Source organism: Sciurus carolinensis, chromosome 2 (assembly GCF_902686445.1).
Source record: "Sciurus carolinensis chromosome 2, mSciCar1.2, whole genome shotgun sequence".
Taxonomy (NCBI): Eukaryota; Metazoa; Chordata; class Mammalia; order Rodentia; family Sciuridae; genus Sciurus; species Sciurus carolinensis.
Genome location: NC_062214.1, coordinates 82194555 through 82217194, shown reverse-complemented (window position 1 = coordinate 82217194; position 22640 = coordinate 82194555). Strand labels below are relative to the sequence as shown.

Here is a 22640-nt window from a genome sequence, read left to right as displayed (position 1 = left end):
CAGTCAGTTACTACATGATGGGAGAGAGGGCTTTCCAGCTCACAGAAAGTTGCCATCTGGCACAGCCAAAGGTCTGCACAAAGAAGTAGGCCAAGGGTGTTGGGGTGGATGGTCAAGATTCCTGGGGCTTCTTCTGTATGTCTCTTGGAGGGTCTAGGCAGCTCCCACAGAGGGATTTATAGGATTCATTGCTTTTAGAGATAGGACTGTGAGTCAGAGGTGGACTTGCTTCTCACTCCCATACACCCCTTGCCCCTGCTTCTGTTCTCTGGACACCAGGGTATGAGGACTGAGCTGCAAACCCTGCGCTCCTACAATGCCAGCTCATAATTCCCAGACCTCTGAGAAATGACACAGGACTTTTATGAACATTAAATAAGGCTGCTCCCTCTGGGAAGATGGTGCCTTTGTGCCAAGCAGAAAGTGCCCAGTGTGAGCTGGATTTCAGTACCCACTTCCCCTCGCCAAAGGACCAACACACAGACCATATAGCCATACACAGCAGTTCTGCATAATTCCCAAGGTTGAGATCAAGTCACACTTGAAAACCATAAAGCATCAGTGATGAGACCTTTGTATGAGACATCCCCACTTCCTGTTTCCTCCTCCTCTCCTGACAGAGGCCCAGAGCTCACAGGGGGCTGAATGAAGGACACACAGGCAGGGGCTCAGGGGTTCAGAGAAGAAGAGGACCAGGTCCAGGTACAAAACCTGGGTACGGGTCATCTGTTCTAGGGACCAGTAAATATAGCCCTTAGAGAGGCAGGACAGAGTCTTGTTTTCTAAAAGAAAAAATTTAAAAGACCACTAAGGCCAGAGTGACCTGCTCAAGATCACATAACCAATAGGTAATGGTGGGTGATGGGAAGAAAAGTCAGTGCTGCATAGGGGCACCAGGCAGGCAGGGAAGTCCTGGCCCTGACCTTGGGAAGTCATTTCACCTTTCTAAATATCAGTTTTCTAATCTATAAAATGAAAATAATAGCTAGGGCTATTCCTAGAACTAAAGACAGCAGTGTATGGAAAGTACTTATTGATAATTGTAGAAACTGGAATGAAAACCCTAAATTTCTTGCTCGGGAAGCGATGTGGGTACATCACAGAGATCCATGAGAAGGAAACCTAGGATGCTAGAGAGTTGTCAAAATACTAGGCCTATTGACCAAAGGAAGAAGGCTCAGGGAGAGGCACCTCCATGGTTCTGAGGGATGCTGAACTGTAGCACTGGACCCCTTTCGGGACCAGGCTGAGAGGCCTGCCAAGAGCTCAAGGCCTGGTTCCTCCTCATGAGCTGCCCTTGGCCAAAAGGCATCCAAGCCCCCAGCCCCTGCTTAGGAAGCCTATCCAATGATCGTGTGGGTGCATAGGCTAGATTCTCTCACCTCCATCTGGAGGCAACTCTGTAGGCCACCGCAGCCCCAGAGCTCCACAGGAAATTGATTGCAACTACATAGCTGTCCAGCTGCCCATGTGCCCACCCTGCTCCTTTACTCCCTACAGGTGAAGGGCACTCCCCAAGAGCACTCCCCACTCAGATTCTTGGGTGCAAACCTTCATTGCAAGTTTCTTCCCAGATCTGTTAGTTTTCTCTGGCTGATGTAACAAATTGCCCCTTGATAGTTTACAATAGCATGTATTTATTTTCTTATGGCTCTGGAGGCTAGAAGACTGAAATCAATTTCACTGGGCTACGGTTAAGGTGTTGACTGGGCTGGTTCTTTTTGGAAGTTCTTGGGGAGAATCTACTTCCTTGCCTTTTCTGGCTCTGGATGCTGCCTGCCCTCCTCAGCCCAGTGCCCCTTTTTCCATCACCAACCTCTTGCTGCCACTGTCATATCTCCTATTTTCTTCTTTGACCTTCTTGTCTCCCTCTGTATGAGGGCTCTTGTGATTACCTTTAGGACTCCAGGGTAATTTTCCCATTTTAAGATCCCTGACAAGCACATCTGCAAAATCCCTTTTGCCATGTAAGGTAACAGGCTCTGGGGATTAGGAGGTGAGGAGGGGGCTGTCATTCCATCTACTACACCAAGGAACTCAATCGAGCAGTTGGCTATCAACAGTGGGCCTCATCTCCCGCCAAGTGTCTTCTGTTGATACCTCCACCAAGAGGCAGTCTCATTCCATTAAGGACAGTAGGCTGGGTCTGGCCATGCAAACCTACTCTGGAGCCAGTGAGCACCCTATTCCTGAGCGAGTGTGATGTCAGCTTTTAGGAAGGCTTAAGCTGGAAAGCTTTGAGGTCCAGGGATGCCTGGCTCCTCCACCTAAAGGCTCTGCTACTCCAAGAAGTCTTCCCCACCCAGCTGGAATAGCTGTCTCCTCGCTGGCCTTGCTCTCTGCACTCCCCCAACCCCTCCACTCAGGGGCACACCCCACAGCCTGCTGTGTGCATCTGTTCTTGCATGTCTACATCTCCCCCAAACTATGAAATTAGGTCTTTCTCATTTTCCTACTCCCTGTGATGCCTAGCATGGGATCTGCTCCCCTGGAGAGCAGGGCCTTGTCTGCCTCCAATCAATCAAACACTTGCAGAATTGGGTCATGCCAAGCAGATCCACAACTCTGGAGGAGCAAGATGGAAGAGCAAGGTGGCAGCTGAGTGCTTTGGCTGCTCTCTCTGACTCAGTGCAGAATGGGTTGCCCAGGGGGCCCAACTTCGCTCCACCAATCCAGGTCTGGCAGCAGGTAGAGTGACATGCTGCTACTCCTGCAGGGTCACCTGCTTGCTCTCCCCTGCTCAAGGTGACACCATAATCACTTCTCAGTTTGCCTTTTTCCAGCCCCAGGTTCCCACAGTTCTGTTCTCCATGCTTTTCACAATAGTTTGTAGTCGCTGTTTCCTTCTCTCCCATTCTCCCCATAACGCACTTCTCTCTGGCTCCTGCCCTTTTATGCCACTGCAACTGCCCTTCCTAGAGCCACAGACAATACACTGCTGCTCAATCCAGAGGACACCACTCAGTCCCTACCATAGCAGGCTCTCTGCTGTTCCTACCCTGGCACCTATGCCCTCTGGCTTCTTGGGTCTCTCTTTATGAGGGCATTCTCAGGCCTTGAACTGATCTTGGCCCACATGTGAGTTTTGACTGGTATGTCAAGGGTATTAACACCCAGGATCAACCCTCAATGGGAGGTAGGGGAGCTGGTGGGTAAATACCTGCTTCTCACCCCTAGATGGGACAACTCTGGCCTATTCAGCAGAGTCAGGGCTCCAGAGGAGCAAGCCTGGCTGTCCATAGCAGTAGCCTGCGCATCAGCAAACTTACCTGTGGCCTCTTCCCTCTCTCTTTCCTGCTCCCTCACAGGCTTCCTGGGATCATCTCCCAAGCAAATGGCTTCACCCAAATCCTCATCAAAGGGCTTGTTTTCAGGAAAACCAAACAAAGCAACACATCAGATCCAGTTCTTTCCTCATCACCTATAAGATCAGGTTCCTTCACTCAGAGGATTCACGGTCCTCCATGGCCCTGTCCCTTCTGCCTCTTCAATACCACCTCTTGCTTTTCCAGCCTCAGACATAGATTCAGGCAACACTGAATTGCCTATTGTTACCATGCCCTCAGTCCCCAACAACAGTGAGGGCCCCTCTACACCCTGGTTCTGCCTCTGCCTCCCTCCCACTCTCTCTACTTCTGCTCTAAGACAGCCCTGGTGTTTCATCTAGGAAGCCTATTTTCTTAGGTATGGCAGTCAGTCCTTGGGTCACCTGCCCCACCCTAGGTGAGCATTGCTGTGAAGTCAGCTACAAGGAATAACCAACTACATTGGAGTGGGGTGTTGACCCAGAGCCTAGCCTCATGGGCCATAGTGTGCTGCTCTGTGGCTGGCCCTGTGGGTAGCCACTGGAGACCTCACAGACTCCATAGGCCCTGCAGGCTCCATAGGCAGGCAAGAGGCCTTTCCCTTGTCCAGGGGGGTGCTGAACTCAGTTTGTACTGGCTCAAGAGAATCAAATCTCTTCCCAGTCCAGTGTCCAGTATCATCATGCTAATAGTCTGAAATCAGCTACCTGAGCGTACTTACACCATGGAAACTGGCAAATGCTAAAAAATCAGAGGTTTTATTTTCTTCAGAATTACTATCGTAGGAGCATTTACATCATGGAAATTAGCAATCCGTACAAACTGGAGCTTTTAATTTTTCCTCAGAGGGCCACATGGCCTTCATCACCCAACCCAACACACACACCAATTTCTTGCTCCCAGTATGATGAGCCCCTGAGCATGTTTGTGGGTTTGCAGCATTTGTTCCAGGTCCCAGCTATGAGGCTGTCTCAAGGAAGACAGCAGATTCAGCCGACTTGGGGGAAGACCAGGTGCTGGGCCTTTCCCTGGCCTCTGTTCCCCATCCAGGTAGTGTGGTCTGGAAGGAAGTGTACCTGCCTGAATATCAGAAGAACTCAGTTGTCTCTGAAAGTCAGTCAAGGAAACCCAGGCTGGGCAAGGGAGGGGATCTGCTTTTTCTTACCTGTGACATGGATGGGGCAGGCTTGGCTGATCCCTGGGCACAAGTTTAGTGTCCTTTTTGAGAGTCTAAGTTACTCAGATGCAGAAAGCCAGGAAGTTTATTGTGCTACTTCTACTTATAAAAAAGTTTTGTTGTTATGGTTTTATAATGCTCCAGGGCCTACTCAGGAGTCCTGGTTGCTGGTGGCTCTCTGTGCTATAAGGAAGCAATCCCATCCCTGCCCTCAATCCCATCTTTGGTTGGGTCTGTAAGTGAGGAAAAGGACTGGGGTAGGTCAGTTAAGCAGAGGAAGAGCTGAGGAGGTGGGAGAAAGAAATGTCCCAGAAGAACTTCAATTGTTCTGTCATGATCTTCTCGATCGCCCTGCCCAAACTGTCAGTAAACTTGACTGTGCTTCTGATCTCTGTGAATGGGTGGAATTTGGAGGGGGGAGAGTGGTGGCAGTTTGAAGAGAAAGATGAGGGACTGGCCCCACTGGTTACACATGGAGGGGATAAAGTGTGTTCAGGAGGAAGGTGGGGTCAGCTGGGGCAGAACCACAGACCTCCAGGGTGGATGGGTGGGCACCAGAAAGGCAGGCCCTTGCCTCCCTGTTCCTCTGGGGATTGGCTTGGTTGGGCAAACCAGGACCAAGTGCCTTTATCTCCCATCATGAGGAAGAAGAGGGATGTTCTGATCCCATGAAGAGGAGAAACAGAGGTAGAGTAATTTGGCGGGACAAATCCAACCCCTAACGTCACAGAATGGCAGTGCCGAGAAATTGTCCTTTGGATCTAAGCTTTGCCAAGTGTTGGGCTACAGGGTCTTGGTGCCCCCAAGGTTAAAATGACTCACAGGCCAAGCTCATGGTATGTGGAGAGGAGACCCTCAGACCTGGAAGAGTTTCTGCCCCATCAGCTTGGTAATACGATCAGGATTTTCCTTCATCAAAAAGACCCACCAACCACTGTTTCATACAAAACTAGCTGCAGAGACTGAGCTCTGAGGGCGAGGACCCCAGGACCAGGGCCAACAACTGGACTCTCGCTCCTCCCTCCCACTCTGGGCCCTCACTCCCTACCAGCTAACTAGCCCACAGCAAACAGCTAAATATAGTCTCCTATTCTCTCACTCCTAGAAATCAGCCACAAACTGTCCATCAGCATTAATTTCTCGGCTCAGTCATTCCCGTTATGAGCAGCTGCTGCTCCTGGAACTCTTCTGGGCCGCTCTCAATCCCATCTTTGGTGGGGTCTGCAAGTGAGGAAAATGAGAGGTCAGCTTTAGAAGGTGAGAAACTGGCATGAACTTTGGACTTAGATTAGCATTCAAATCTTAATTTTGCCACTTCCTACTGTGACCCAGGCAAGTTACTGAACCTCCTTAAGCCTCGTTGTCCTCATCTGTACAATGGGGTTAATATTACCTAGCTCACAGGACTGCTAGGATGGTCAACCAGGATAACAAATATAAAGTTTCTCACCACAGCCTCATGTAGAGGAAGGACTAGTAGATAACTGTTCGTTCCCTTTGTGGAAAATCATTCTGTGCCCATCCTATAGTAGAACAGAAACTATAATTACAATGCCTGCCCTGGAAGTGGCTTTATTAAGATCTATAAAAATGAGTGGTTTGTTACAGATAGTATCTGTCCCTATGCCCTGATTCCTGATCTTCCTTTTTATCGCTCTGGGACTGTCAGATGTGCTTCCTAGGGGAAACAGATAATTCACACACACACACACACACACACACACACACACACACACACACATACAACCAAACTCAGATATTGTCAGCTAATATGTGTAACAGATACATGAACACACACAAAGGTATACCTACTCATACAAACACACGAGCACTCCCAGATATTCACCATCGCAGAGGTGTACTCACACAGTCAGACACACCTAAGCAAGCACAAACTCACATGCAGATGCACACACCAGAGGTGAACTAAACTACTGATGTACAAAGCTCTGCAAGCTCATAGACACAGACGCATAATCACAGACACACAGGCTGCCATGAGCATTCACACACACACACACACACACACACACACACACACAAGGACACGTGCACATTTTCTGGCTCAGGGTGCAGGCACACAGACCCATTGACTGACTGAGGCCCAAGAGAAGGAGGAATGGGCCGGAAGCTGATAGCCCTATGGCAAGGCCTGGCTCTCAGCTCTGCCATCAGGTCTGGGCCCTGGTATGTGAAGAGGCTTTGGCGCCCTCTGCTGACCACAGTGCTGCCTGCAGCCCACATAGAACCTAGCAAAAGAGCTGGTTTGGCAAGCCCAGGGAAGCCTGGGGAAGAGAGTAGGTGGAAGGAAAAAAACAGAGGGAGATGAGAAATGAAGGGAGAAGAGAAAAAAAGAACCTGGGTCCTTTCTGTCCCCAAAGACGCCAGGATAGAAGATTCGGCTATGTGGCCACTCACCAACCACAGCAGCTGCTTACAGCAGTCATCTCCCCAGGAGCTTACAATGACCCCTGAAAACCTTCAGTGCACAGCTACTAGTAGTATAAAAGGCACAGACTCCCCCCACCCTGGGGTTCCTCAGGGTCTGGCTACAATGCTTTAAGTCTACATGACAGAAGCACACACTGAGCCAGGATCCTTTTCTACCTCCCCTGGAAGGGTCAAGGCTCAGTCAGACCCTCCATCCTGGAGGCAGGAGAGTTCGGTGTTGAAGAGCATGGACTTGGAGCCAGACTGACTCAGGAAATGTTCCCTGATGCACCTCACCAGCTGTGTGACCTCAGCTTCCTTTCTTTTACAGTGCTGGGGATTGAACCCAGGGGTGCTCTACCACTGAGCGACATTCCCAACACTTTTTATTTTACTTTGACACAGGGTCTCGCTAAGTTGCCCAGACTGACCTTGAACTTGGGATTCTCTGACCTCAGCTTCCCAAGTAGTTAACAGGTGTGTGCCACCAAATGATCTTGGGTTCCTAACCTCTCCAAACCTCTGCATCCTCATCTGCAAAACAGAGGAATTAATACAGTTGCCATCAGAATGAAATAAAAATTCATGTGGATCACAGCCCTGGACCTGGCACATAGTAAGCACATAATAAATGCTGGTTATCTTTATGACTGTTGGCAAGGTTGTTACCCTTGCCATGGGCTTCATGAGAGGTAAAGGACATAGTTTCATCAGAGCTTCTGCAGCTGGCAGCATCCTGGGAAGTAGAGGAATGGCAGGTTGGTCAGAATCCCATCTTTGCAGAGGGCCACAGGAGCCTCACCAGGTTCTTGTATTTGTTTCTTGCTATAGTAAGTCCTGCAGACAGTCACAGTCCTGCAGGGAGCAACAGTCATGATTGCCTGGCCCTCCTTCTCCTGGGCAGCCCCTCCTGGCTCATCTCCAGGGCTCCCCTCTCATTTCCTCAGGTGAGGCTCCTCTCCTGGGCCAAGCTGAAGGTCCAGGGCTGTGCATATGGCTTGAGCTCCATCAGGACGCCCCCTCCTTTGGTGCTTTTAGACTTATGGCCTCTGATAGTCATTTCTCTCCCATGACAGAACCTCTGGGTTGCTCAGAGGCTGTCAGTGATCTGTCTTATGGACTAAACTAGTCTGCAAGGAGAAGTCCGAATGAGGCTGGCTATAGCAGGAAGCAAAAGCAAGAACCTGGTGAGGCTCACAAATCCCTGGTTCCAGTATATCTGATGCCCACCTGTATCACACACCCCCAGGCTCCATTATTGGACTTTTACTTAGATTCTATGAAATGCTCCAGGATTCTTCCAATAAATCCCTATTTTTGTGTAAGCTAGTATGAGTCAGGTTTCTGTCATTTGTAACCAAAAGTATGAGGACTTGCTCCTCAAGCCATTGTCCCCTCCATCATCTTCACCAGCATGTCCTCATCTCATGTTTTTGCATATTCTCAGCCCCTAAAAGGTTCCATGGCTCTGTTTTCCTCTTTTGCTTTGAAGAAAGATTTTTCAAGTGTAACATATCTATTGTAGAGCCTCAATTTGTTGGCTATAAATGTGAAATTGTTTTTTAATGACCCCTCCCAATGGTGCTGTGTTCAAATCCCTGCTCCTGCTGGGCGATGGGGATCCTAATGATATTGTGGTTACATCCCACCATTCTGATGTCTCTTTCATCTATTGGAAATCTCCTCTCAGGCACCAAGACTCCTGCTCATCCCCTCCCTCCATCTGCACCTCTGCTCAGACTAGAGCTGTGACTCCCAGAGGCCCAGGGCATCCTGCCCTAGACTCATCCTTCCTCTGCCCCTTCTAGGCCTCTCTGGGACTGGAGATGGGGGCTAGAGTGGGATGTGGAAGCAATGCTCCACTGGCTGTCAAGCTTCTCTGGCTGTCCTGCCCCGTGCTTTCTGCCCAGTGACTTTGTGGAGAGCCTGTGCATTCTCCCAAGGCCTGGAGGGAGTTCGCTCAAGTCTGTCCACTTGAGTCCAGCTACCTCGCTCAACACTCTCATTCTGCCCAGCCACCTGTTCCCCAGTCCTTTCCCCTACTCAGGCAGCTCAGAGGTACATCATGGAGTCTACAGACTATGGGGGAGGGGGAAGGTGACAGGCTTGTCTCCCCTTATAAAAAATTCCCTGTGGCTTCAGGGAGGAAATCGCCCTCACCCCATGAAGAGGGGAGCAAGCAACCTCTGCCAGAGACACTGAGCTGCCCTTTCCATATGGCCCACGACTGCTCCCCACTCCTATTTCCCTGCTAGTCCCTCTCTGAGGTGCTACCATCCACCTTCAGGCAGCCCTCTGAATGCCAAATGCAGAGTCCCTCAGGCTCTTCTGACTTCTACACTTAGCTTTGGGTCTCACCTGCAATTCCAGAACGGGAGAGAGTCCCACAGGACATCTTGTTATGCTACAAAGAGCCTCCTCCCTCCCAGAGCCCAGTGAACTGATCAAAAGCCTATCAAGCAGGGAAGACCGAGTGGGCCCAGAAGCCAGGGAAGGCACGTTCCTGAGTCAGCAGTGCTGGAGATCCCTTATGAAATGTGCATGATCCAAATTGAAGGGACACTTGAAGGTAGATTCACAAATTCCAGTTTCTGAGACAGCAGAATAATACCATGAAGAGTCACTAGGTGAGATCTGGGCAGAATCTACTGCCCTCAGATTAGGAGGCCAGTTTGTGAGATGTGGGGTCACAGAGAGTCCATCATTTGGAAACCCCTCTTAGTGCTGTGGATTTTCTGTGTTTGGAAGGAGCTGACTGGGAGGCCTGAGAGAGGGAACCACATGGTTGCTTTGCCAAGTAGATGATGAGGGAGGCAGAGGACAGAAGGGTTCCTCCCTGAGTCAGGTCCTCCCAGAGATCACATCCTTCCTTCCCTCACAGGAAGGGCTTAAGTCATGTCTTAGATACATCAGTCACCTAGAGTAACAGCCTGACAACTCCGAACACAGGGCATGTAGAGCTGCCCCTGCTGCAGAGGTGAGGTCCCCTGCTGGGCTGTCCCAGCCACCTCCCACCTTTTCTCCCTGAGCTGGTGATGGCCCTCGAAGGCTCTAGCAACAGTGAGACAAGAACAGGACAATGCTTGAGAAAGTGCACACTCACACATGCATGTGCTGCGGCAGGTCAACTACAGTGATGAGTAGGGAAGATGCGTGTCACATACGTCAACAGTCATCTGCTGATAACCAGTACATCAGCCTAAACTGTGACAGGACAATTGGTAAAAACATCCAAGTGGATGGTAAGCTAAAGAGAATTCACTATTATGCCATCATTATTATTGTAAAATAATAATTATTATTAAATAGTTTGATGATCAAATAATAAAATTTTATTAAACACTCATTTTTTTAAAGGAGTACACAGAAAACCAACCACATACATGCACGCATAGCCCTGCACGCACATACGTACACTTGCAAACACACATACCTTTGAAAACATTCTGCATCATGAATGAGAGCCAGTGTATCCCTTAAAGGGCAGAGAGAAATAATTTGAAAAAGATTTATCACAGAAACATAAATAACTTTCAGACCACATCTGCTTTGTGTTTGTTTAATGAAATCATGAATGCTAAGAAACGAGAGTTGAAAAACAAGATGGAAAGACTAAAATGAGAAGCAGGTAGAAATATAAAACAAACTATATAAAGTAAGGAAGACTGGGCGTAGTGGCATGCTCCTATAATCCCAGTGACTCAGGAGATTGAGGCAGAAGGATCACAAGTCCAAGGTCAGCCTCAGCAACTTAGAGAGGCCCTAAGCAAGTAAGTGAGAGCCTGTCACAAAATAAAAATTAAAAAAGGCTGGGGTTGTTGTTCAGTGGTTAGGGGCTCCTGAGTTCAATTCCCAGCACAGAGAGAGAGGGGTGGGGGAGAGATTGTAGAGAAACTAAAAAGGTAGCAGAATTTTAACTTGCATTTAGATGTAAAGAACAGAACTGAAACTACAAAAAATTGAATCAGGAAATGCGGAACACAGATATGAGAAATTCTCTGGGAATGCAGAGGAAAAGCCCAAAGGGATTAAAAACAAAACTAAACCACAGAGAACCTAGTAGGTATTTGGGCCTAAAGAAGACAAAGCAAGAATCAAGAAGCAAGGAGAAGAAAATATTCCTGAGTTGATGAAAAGACAGAGTGTACATTATTTAAGGGGTTCCTTGTTATCTAAACCAAATAAACAAAAAGAAATGAACACAGACCAGGTGCAGTGGCACACACCTGCAATCCCAGCAACTCGGGAGCTGAGCCAGGAGGATCACAAGTTGGAGGCCAACCTGGGCAATTGAGGAAGACCCTGTCTCAAAATAAAATTTAAAAAGGCAGGGCATGGGGATGCACCCCTCTAATCCCGGTGGCTTGGCAGGCTGAGGCAGGAGGATCATAAGTTCAAAGGTAACCCCAGCAATTTAGCAAGACTCTAAGCAACTTAGTCAAACCTTGTCTCAGAATAAAAAATTTAAAAAGGGCTGGGGGTTTGGCTCAATGGTTAAGTACCCCTGGGTTCGATCCCTGGAAGAGGAGGAGAGGAGGAGGAGAGGAGGAGGAGGAGGAGGAGGAGGAGGAGGAGGAGGAGAGGAGGAGGAGAGGAGGAGGAGAGGAGGAGGAGGAGGAGGAGGAGGAGGAGAGGAGGAGGAGGAGAGGAGGAGGAGGAGGAGGAGGAGGAGGAGAGGAGGAGGAGGAGAGGAAGAAGAAGAAGGAGAAGAAATAACTCTTTAAGTACCTATGGAGAAGGCAAGAGGGAAATATCTACAAGAACATTTCCTACAATGTCTAATTTGAAGAGGGGTTCTACTGAATATTAAGTATTTATGCTGGGGGTGGGCTTCTGTGATCAATTAAACTTGGAGAAAGCTAAATTTAGCAAAACAAGACAAAAGTCTACACTGAAGTTTTCTCAGGATTTTTGAAGTGTTCATGCATGTTGTTAAATTGGCAATATAAATAGGCATCGTCTTCCAAACTTATTTGACTATGAAACTCTTTTCCATAGATTACGTGGTACTACTGGTACTCAGTGGAATATACTTTGGAAGCCACTCTTCTTTGGAATTTTGAAAAAGCACTGTTGTGATCTAAAATGTTAACAATTTTCCAGGTGAATTCATTCATGAAGACAAGTGAAAAAGACTTTCCTACATGCCAGAACTTAAGATATTTGCTAGAAATGACTCTACCTTTCATGGGAAGAGGAGATACATCCAAATCTATACCTATATCTATATCTATATCTATATATGTATCTTTATCTGTATCTGTATCTATACTATATTTATATCTAAATCTATATCTACTCAGAGAGGTACTCTTAGAAAGCAAGAATCCAAATAAGTAAAATCAATGCAGAAAAATCATTGTATAAAAGATCTGGAAGTAAACATTTCAAAATTGTTAAGCAGTGCTGGGGTTGTGACTCAGTGGTGGAGCCCTCGCCTAGCACGTGTGAGGCATTGGGTTTGATCCTCAGCACTACATAAAAATAAATAAATAAAATAAAGGTATTATTTCCATCTACAACAAAAACTTTTTTTAAAAATCTGTTAAGCATATGCTTTGGGGTATATCTGTCAGGGTCTAGTCAGGAAGCAGGAAGCACACCATCCAGCAATAATGGGGAGCCTTACCGTCCCTAGGGCTTCTCCATAAAACCCTAGAAGGACTGAGTTGGGAGGGCTTCCAAATAGCCAGACATGTGGAGGTTCTGGGAAGGTGTCGAAGGGAGGGGGTCCTAGATCTATAGCCAGGTTGGCTAGAAGTTCTGGGGCCCCTAACTTTCAATGGGTTTAGATGTGGGGGTGATCTTGTGGGATAGAGCTGTCAACTTGTGGGATCTGATACTACTAAGTACAGAGTGCTTGGTGAACTTGGCCAAACTGAATTAGAGCTACTGCAGAACTGATTGTTGGTTGTGTGTAGGAAAATGTCACACATTTGTTCACAGAGGCGTTCTGTATTGTGGGAGCTTAGTAGGAGAAACTGAGTTGTTTACCTCTGCATATCCTAAGTATTGTCTCTCCAGAAAAACTAAGAAAATAAACACAAAATAATAAAAGAGTAAAGTAGTCAGTTATAAAACAACTATAGAAAAGTTAATAGCTTTCTCATTTCCTAATACATGATTGTTAGAAAACATGATTTTAAAGAGGCTGTAGCCAGGTGAGGTGGAACACACCTGTAATTCCAGTGATTCAGAAAGTTGAGGCAGGAGGATCACAAGTTTGTGGCCAGCTTCAGCAACCAGGGAGGCCCTAAACAACTTAGCGAGACCCTGTCTCAAAAAAAAAAAAAAAAAAAAAAAAGACAAGAAAAGAAAAGTGCTGGGGATGTTACTGGATTTAATCCTACTACAAAAGAAAAAGAAAAAGAAGGCTGTATTTGTTATCTATTGCTGTGTAACAAGTTACCTGAAACTTAGTTTTTTAGACTAACAACATCCAATATCTCACATATTCTGTGGGTCAGGGATCCAGGTAGGGCATAGCTGGGTCTTTGACTCAGAGTCTGTCACAAAACTACAACAAAGCTGTCAGCCAAGGCTTAACTGGGAATGTTTTGCTCTCAAGTTCAGTCACTTGGTTGTTGGCTGGATTCAGTTTCTCTCCACTTGAGGACTGAGGACCTGAACTCCTCGCTGGTTATTAGCAGGAGGCCACCCTCTGTTCCTTGCCATGTCGGCTTCCCATAAGGTAGTTGACATTGTAGCAGCTGGCTTCATCAGAGCAGACAAGTGAGAGGACCTCAGAGAGAGACTGACCATCCTTTACAACCTAATCTCAAAAGTAACGGCCCATCCCTTTTGCTATATTCTGCCCATTAGAAACCCACACACAAGCGAGGTTGTTGGGGGGATTACACAAGAGGGCGACTTCCTGAAGGCAGGGCTCAGAAGCTGCCTGCTGCATTTGTTTGGCTATGTTGCAGGGGGAAAAAAGGTCTAGAGTTCATTTTAAAAAATCTTAAAGGGTCTGGGGTGGTAGAGCACTTGTTAGCACGTGAGTTTGATTCTCAGCACCACATATAAATAAATAAATTAAATGAAGGTCCATTGATAACAACAACAACAAAAGACTCTTAAAGATTACATAGGTAACAACAGCAAAGAACAATTTCTAAAAAGAAATTGTTAATTCTCATTCAAGAGTCAATCATTGGAACTGTGGATGTAGCTCAGTGGTAGAGCACTTAACTAGCATGTGTATGGTCCTGAGGTCATTCCCCACCACCACAAAACAACAACAAAAGAAAGCCACAATTATTAAAGTAGGGTAATCAATGCAAGTGAAAGAATGATCAGAATAGCAAGCCCAGTCAAACACACAAAAATATTTGATTATGATAAATGGCCTTTCAGATCATTGAGAAATGATGAATTTATTTATGATTCATGTTGAGATCATTGCTTAATTTGTTTTAAAGTTATGTTCTTCCCGCACCACAGATGAAGATAAAACAAAGAATTAAGTATAAAAAAAAGAAATGAAATCATAAAATCATAGAAGACAGTTTAACTGAAAATATACATTCTTAGCAAAGGCAAAGGTTATACAACAAAGAAGTCTGAGGTCCTGAAGGAAAGATTAATAATGTGATAGCTTAAAAATCATGCACTTTGGTACATCAAGAAAGCATCAAAAAGACTGATGCAAAGACAGATTACTTGCATAATGTGTGATAAAGAGTGATACATGAAAAGCTGCTAAATATACTACATCTTATAAATCAATACTAAAATGATGAATAGTCACAACAGAAAAATATTCAAGGAGTATGAATAGGAAATTCATTATTCATCTATTGTTCAACAAATATTTGTTGAGTACCCCTTATGTGCCAGACAGAAGGTTCTAGGTTCTTGTGACATAGCTATAAATAAGACAAAGGTCCTGCCTTCGGGGAGCTCACATTCTAATGGAGAAAAGACAATAGAAAAGTAAAATATGAGGTCTTTTAGAAGGTGATACACAACACTTGTTTAAAAAAAATAAAATCAGGAGTAGGTGGGCAGCTCATGGGTGGAGACATGAGTGAAATCTGGAACAGCAATTGAGGGCATGGACCAGGCAGCCCTGGTGTTCTGGTAGGCCCAAGGAAAGGCTGGTTGGTTTGGAACAGCCAGAACAAGGGACCAAATGTAAGGACTCTGTAGGCCATGAGGAGGACTTCCTCTTCTATTCCAAGTGAGATGGGGCACCACTGCAGGGCTTTAAGCCCAAGAGTGAAATTTTGACTTATGTTTCAAAGAATCATTCTGTTTTGAGAATAGGTGAAGGGCACAAAGGTAGAAGCAAGAAGGCCAATGGGGAGGTCAACAAACACAGGACGTGAGTTTCACTCTCACAGGTAACCAAAAAAAGGCAACTAAAATGCATAGTTTGGTTCTCCATATTGTGGGTTCCACATCCATAAATTCAACCAACTGCAGGTCAAAAATTTTTTAAAAGTTGCCTCAGTACTGAACATGTACAGACATTTTTTTACTTGTCATTGTTCCCTAAACAATGCGGTATAACCCCTATTTATATAGCATTTGCATTGTATAGGTGTGATAAATAATCTGGAGATGATTTAAAGAACACCGGAGGAGGCCAGGTGCCATGGTGCATGCCTGTAATCCCAGCAGCTCAGGAGGTTGAGGCAGGAGGATCGCGAGTTCAAAGCCAGCCTCAGTAACTTATTGAGGCCCTAAGTAACTCAGTGAGACCCTGTCTCTAAATTGAAAAAATAAATAAAAGAACACAGGAGGATGATGCAACTAGTACACTAGTTTATATAAGGAACTTATAAATCTGCAGATGGTGGGGTAGGGGATGCTGGACTAATCCTTTAGGGACACCAAGGGCTAACTATTTGCTTTATGTTTAACCTAGCCAACTTTTAATGCTATTTTTTTCTCCCACATTTTTATTGGTGCATTATAGTTGTACATAATGATGGGATTTGTTGTTACATATTCGTATATACAACACAATATAATGATATAGTATGGCCAATATCATTCCCCAGAAATTCCCTCTTCCCCCCCTACCTCCCACCCCACCTCCTCTACTGATGTCCATTTGATTTTCATGCCATCTGCCCCACCTTTCTTTTCCTTTTTCCTCTCTAGCTTCCACATATGAGAAAAAACACACCCACTTGACCTTCTGGGTTTGACTTATCTCACTTAACATAAACAGTCTCTAGTTCCATCCATTTTTCTGAAATGACATAATTTCATTTTTATTTATGGCTGAATAAAACTATATGTTGTGCATATAGACCACATTTTCTTTATCTATTCATCTGTTCATGGACACCTGGTCTGGTTCCATAGTTTGGCTATTGTGTTAATGTTATTTGAAAAAAAAAACAAGAAACAAAACAAAACAAACAAAAAAAAAAACAGTGCCCTATACTGATAAAAATGATAGCATTCTGGGCAGGGAATGGGGATCCCCTTTCTGGGGGCAACTGGTTGTTTTGTGCCAAAGCCTTAAGAACATTAAAAACTTCTCACCAAAAATCCAACTTCCCACAAATTAATCTACTGGACTAGCAATGGCTAGTGCTTACTGAGTGCTTAGATGCACCAGGCTCTGTACTAAGTGCACACCACATGCCACCTCATTTAAATCCTTATCATTCCCATTTCACAGAAAGAAAAAAGGCACAAGTCACATTGCTTACAAATGAGGAGGGCTAGAACCAGGCCCAGGCCCCAGGGCACTGTTACCTAGCAGAGGTAGACACCGAGACTTCTAGTGCTGGTGTCCATGAGTAGCTGCCGCTTTGGCACGGTTGGGGTCCCCACACAGCGACACCATCACTTCTCTGATCCGATCTGAGGGTGATGTTCAAGAGTGCTCATTACAGCAACACCTGTGATAGCTACGACAATACAAAGAAATCAGTACAATGGTTGTTCATTCAAGTATGACTTTTTCCAGACAGTCATTTAAAATCTTGTCTCAGAAAGCTACTTTTGGATGTAGCCAGGTGCTGTGACAGGGAGTATCTCCTTAGAAGTTGCCAGCTGCTGTGATTGTTCTATTTCTTGATATAGGCAGCGATTCCAGCAGTGTGTTCCCTTGGGTTCATTCATCAAGCTGTACACTGAGGAGCTGTATACTTTTCTATATGTCATATGAACATTCTTTAAAATTTCCTTCAAATAAGTTGTCAGGTGCTTCTTCTCCTAGGGGAACATAGGTCTGTGAAGCAGGTCTACTGGGGTCAGGGAGCTGGTCCTGGGGATCCTTCTCAGTTACTTACACTGATGGTCATCAATTGTTCTAACGGGAGTTTGCTACCAAACTTTCCTTGTCAGAGAAAGTCAGGTTCTTCTAATACTACAGGAAGAAAATGCACAGGAAATGGCTGACCACCTGGGCAGACAGAAATTAAGGTACCTGCCACCTCCCCACATCCATCTCAACCAGTAGGATGGGCTTAGTCAGAGCTGCTTACAGACTTCAGCTCTCAGAGCAGACCTGGAGGTCTGACTGTAGTTTCAAGACCCAGGTTCAGTTCTGGAAAAGATGAGGTATTGACAGGGGAGGGGCTGAGGCCCCGCCTGCACCAGCCCTTCAGCTCCCAGCACAGGGCAGCTAGGGGGGAATCAAATGTTTGACCTCCTCTTTGGGAATGTCAGAGCCCCTGTGATCGAGGTGAATCGGCACTTACCCTGACACCTGAAATGTTCCTCAGTGATCATTACAAGGGCCATAATAGGACATACACCATTGTTTTTTGAATGAATAAGGAAAAGAGCCATTAAACTTACAGAATTTTTTTTTTAATTCTTTATTCTCAATTTCCTAGAATGAAAATATTTCTTTTGTAATCTGAAATAAAAGGTTATACAAAAAAACAGAAGGGAGAGATTGCCAATATCTCTTTCTCCCATTGCTTCCTTCCTTTCCCAGACCCATCTGGGCGAAGCTAGCCCTCACTGAGGGTTTCTGGAGATAGGTAGGGGTGGGAGTCATATACACTAAATCACAGGAAATACCACAAGTAAGAAGTTTTACTTTATCCAATCCCGTAGCACACAGTAGGAGCTTAACCCATACCCATGACCTCATCTCAACTCACCCAACAACTGCCTTCAAAGAAACCCTTTGAGTAGACTCCCCAGCTAACTTGTGTCCTGGAGGGTGCAGCCCAAGCACGTGGGCAGGCCAGCTGTCAGCAGAGTCCTTGCTTCTCCCAACACCCACCCCATCCTCACCCAAGACCACCCGCCCTTCTTCAGTTCCACTACCTCCCTCCACCAGGGGGAAAGAAGCAAACTCCAGATGTTCTGCAGCAAGCAGAAAATGTCACCTCACGAAAGTAGAACAATGGTAGAGTCACCAGTGGACAGAGGTGATGGACGGATGAATGGACAGACAGACATTGAGACTGAGGATGCAATGCCTCTCAAAGGTCAGTCAGAGGTCAGTGCAAAGTCTGGCTTCACTCCACACAGGCGGTCACTTGTGTCACCCTGGGAGCTCTTGGGAACCTGACAGGTCTGATGACTCTCTAACTCCCCTGGCCAGTACAAGGCCTGGCACTCAGCAGGAACCCAGGAATGTGCTGTCTGAGAGCATGAATGGACTAATGAGGGAATAATTGGGGGAAATATCAGCACCTGGAGACAGTGAGTGAGTGAGAGGGATGGGAAAAAACAGAAACGGGTGGAGGCAGATGGAGACAGCAAGACACGGAAAGGGAGACGGAGACAACGAATGAATGAGAGGACAGGGGAGAGTACTGAACAATTTTTTCAAAACCAGAGAGCTCCAAATGAAAGTTAGAGAAGCAAAAACTAAAGTGGGATGGGGCAGAAAAGACTTCCCTTAGCCTTGCCAGGGTTTTATCACTCAGAAACAGTGGGCTCCTTGCCTTAGTTTTCCTGCTAGTTCTATGGGCATTTGTGGGGCTGTAGCCTAAAGGCCTGGCACCCTGCTTGATTTTGCCAGCTCTCTCCCTGGCTCTGGGGATGCTATTGCCTCCTTCCCCTAATTGCTTACTGGCCGAGATCCATCCTCAGCAGGCCCCAGCCAACAACCATGCAAAACCCCTCCACCACCCAAGGCAGATCCCTTTCCTCACTGGCTCCTCTTCCTGCAATAATGACCCACGCCTGCCTCTAATCACCTGGGCCCTGAGTCCAGAAGGAGATGGGGAATGTCACCATTCAGCAAACCCCAGAGTCCAGGGAGAAGGCCAGAGGGGAAAAGTTCTGAAGGTGCTGAGAGGGCCTTCTGCCTTCATGGAATCTGTCCTCCATGCCCAAGCTGTTATCTCAACTCTGGTTTTTCCAACTTCCCCAGAACCCTAAGGTAGGGGTCCAGAAGGGCCAGGAAGGGGGAAGTGGCCAGGCCCCCAAATTCCCCTGGGTCCTAGAGAAGGTAGATTCCTCCACCCCCATTATCTGCCCCTCAAAAATACTCTGACCTCCCCTCCCCCACTTCCTGCCTTCTCCAGGAGCTCCAACCCCAAAGAGAGACACTTTCAAACCAAAATGCCCCAGCCCCTTCCTCGGGCCCCCTCCACCACTGCCTTGGCTCTGGGGACCAAAGTTCCCCCTGCCTCCCCCACCATTGCGCCAGATGTGGCTGCGGGGGAGGGGTGGGCCCAGGGCCCAGCTGGCAGTGGTCACTCGGTGGTCCTCTCCCTGTGGAGTCAGCGCTTTCTGTGCCAGCTCGCCCTGCCTCCTCGCTCAGCACTTCCTCCAGCCCACTTTCCAGAGGCAGCAGCTGGGACCGCACAGTCGGCTGCTGGGACTGGGGCTTCATTCCCAATTCAGCACAAATCCCATTAGCAGCCTCCCTGAGTTGCCCACTCAGGTGCCCATGCCTGCCCTCAGAAGTTTGTGACCATGGGGAACCCCACCAGGTGCAGTCTGGGAGTCAGAGGGCAGAAGTGACCCAGTGCCTGCCCTCACCCCTTTCCTTCAACCACAGAAAATTTTGACCCACACAGTCAACCTCCTGGTCCTTTTGTACAATGTAGAGGGTCATCCGTAGCTCCAATCCCTCTCTGCTCCCACAACCCTCTGCTGATGAGGCCCATGCTTCCTTGCTGTCTCATGGATTTATTCAAAACCATCTCAGGGTCACAGGACACTATCTGCTCCATGCCAGCAACACAGGCACAAAGTAGGTGCTTTAAAAAGGGTGCACTATCAAACTCTTTCAACTTTACACAACCAGCCCTCCAAGATCCTTGGAAACTGGTTTCTAGTGCCAGGATCTGGCAGAAAGCCTTAACCACATATCTAGGTCTTTAAAATGTGGGTGTGAATCCTAGCCTATAGGGACAGGGCTGAGAGAAAAGCTGCCCTCCCAAAGACAGCTGTCCCAGCCCAGTCCAGCGAGTCCAAGCCCTCATCTGACCCCATGCTCTATACCCTGGTCTCTTTTAGACCCCCACACTGCAGGTTTCAACCTAAGGGTGTCAAGATACCTCCAGCTACAAAGGCAAGTTCTGCCCTACATGTGGAGAGGTAGAGGCAGGCAGGCAGGTGCTCCTGGGCTCCCAGAGTTGCTGGCCCTGGCCCAGCTGGGCCTGTCAGCCATTGCAGGCCTAGACTGGAAGCAGAAGGAGGCTGGACTCTTGGAGAAGGGAGGAGGGAAGAGGATTGACCCTGCCCCGCACAAGCTTCACCCTGGGCAAAGGAGAATGAAGACCCATAAAAACAGGAAAGGCACAGAGGAAATGGCATGGGGGACCATGCTCCAGAAATAACCCCTCCCTTGTCTCACAAGTCAAGGGGAAAAGAAGAAAATAGTGGCCACATGATCTGGCAGTGTGCTGGGTACTTCTCATAATCCTCTCACTCTAGCCTTCCATGTCTGTCCCAAGAAAGGTATTATTTCCTCCAGGGTCAGAAGGAAGACTGAAGCTCTGAGAGCTTAACAGCTTCCCTGGGGAGTGGTCTGGTCAGGCCAGGCCCATTGCTCAAGTCATCCTGTGGACCCCAGTTCTCCTGCCTCAGCAGGGACGGCTGGCAGGGCCACAGTACTGGCCCAAGCTCTGTTCAGAGCAGAGTTTATTCAAACAGAGCCTAACAGGAAACTTGGCTCTTCTGACTCACTCTGATTCGACCTTATTAAGAAAAAAGAAAGAGGAGCTGGAGCCAGCTCCGGGTAGGGTTTCACGCCAAGAGTTGGCTCCCAGAGCAGAGACGGCTGAGTGGAATGGCCTGTGCCCTGATCTCCCCACACCAAAGCCCTGAGGAAAGCCCTGCCCCCATCTAGCTCACGGAGAGGGGTCCTGCCTTCTCCACTTTCTGCCAACAGGCTTCCCTACCTGGCAACCATTTTCTATTCTCCTTCAATTCCTCTTCCCTTCCCCTCCATGCCTGGGGGTACCCTGCGGCCTGTTTCCATTCCTCCTCCTCTTCTCTGCTGCCCATCTGGCTGGCGGGAGGGCCCTACAGGACCCCAGGGATTCCAGGCAGCGGAGGCCAACACTGCAGGGGGCAGGCATGAGGGAGGGAAGGCTTAACCCTCCAGGTCCCGGCCCTCAGTGAGCCCAGGCCTCAGCATCTTGTTTCGTGTACTGGCTCCTTTCAGGAATCCGGTCTGGAGCCTGAGACCAAACCACATGCTGAGGAGCTAAGCGTTTGTGATCTCTGGCCAGGAATGGTGTTAGAAGCTCCCCATCATCCTGGCTGGATTATGGGCATTTAATGTCCCAATTCATCTGAATCAAGCCTAAGTCCTGAAGAACAGAGCAATGGGCAAAAAATAAATTAATTAAATAAATAACAACGACAATACAAAATTGCCTGGCAAGAATGGAGGGGAAGGGGTCCTTGTCCCAGAGGAGCATCCACTCTGTCTCCTCCCAAGGTGAATTCCAGGAGTTTCCAAAATAGAGGGAGAATCTGCAGGGTCTTCCCACCTTGTTTATAAGCATAAGGGGGCAATTTCTTCTCTCCAGTTCCCAGGAACAAGGCTAGAGAGGGCAACCCAGATGGAGCCTGAGAGCAGCATTCAAAGTGTGATTTCTTGGACACCAAAGAAAGAAGTTCAAACTTCTGGGACTCCTCCGCTCACAATCCCCAGTGGTAACAAAGAATCTACAAGAATCTACCAAAGTACAAGAATCTACCAAAGTGTGTGTGTGTGTGTGTGTGTGTGTGTGTGTGTAAGGAATAGGATTTATTCAAGTGTAAAGTATAGAAACAGAACTCTTGCACAGGCAAAAGGGGACCCCCAGGGGGACTGCCCTCCCAAAGCACTTTTAGACACCATGTAGGCTAATCCTCCATAGAAGCAGCAACTAGATCAGAGAAGGGACTTACCCAAGATCTCAGCCACAGTCCTCCTGAATCCCTCTTCTTGTCGTTCAACACTTACAGGCTTCTCTTCCTCACCAAGACCCCATCCCATAGCAGAGACACCTGCTGGGTTTCGTTTTCCTTCTATATACATTCAGGTTATTCCTGGGCTATACAAAATCAAGAGACGAAAGACAGAAACCACTCAGGGTGTGCAAGAGTTGGTCTCTCCCATGAGTTCACAAGTACTATTGAGAACAGGCTCACACCCCACACTATAGACTGGAAAAATATGGCTGGAAGGTGTGCCAAGAGAGAAAAGTTGAAGTTCCATCACCTTTGTATTCATGCCCAAGAGAAGAGGTGCACCTGGGGTCGAGAATTAGAGGGTGGACCCTGTTCAGCATCTCCCCAAGGAGGTTCATCAACAAGAAGGATGTCTCCTAACACTGGCTTTGGAGAACAAG

General features: G+C 47.3%; 1 long non-coding RNA gene across 1 annotated transcript; it reads right to left on the bottom strand.

Annotated features, from left to right (window-relative positions):
• Nucleotides 1–5641: 5641 nt before the first annotated feature.
• On the bottom strand, nucleotides 5642–22337 carry LOC124976919 (uncharacterized). Its single transcript, XR_007107083.1, has 3 exons — nucleotides 22198–22337; nucleotides 16630–16784; nucleotides 5642–5703 (listed from the first exon to the last, which is right to left on the bottom strand). It is a non-coding gene; the product is annotated as an uncharacterized LOC124976919 (long non-coding RNA).
• Between the last annotated feature and the right edge of the window lie 303 nt (nucleotides 22338–22640).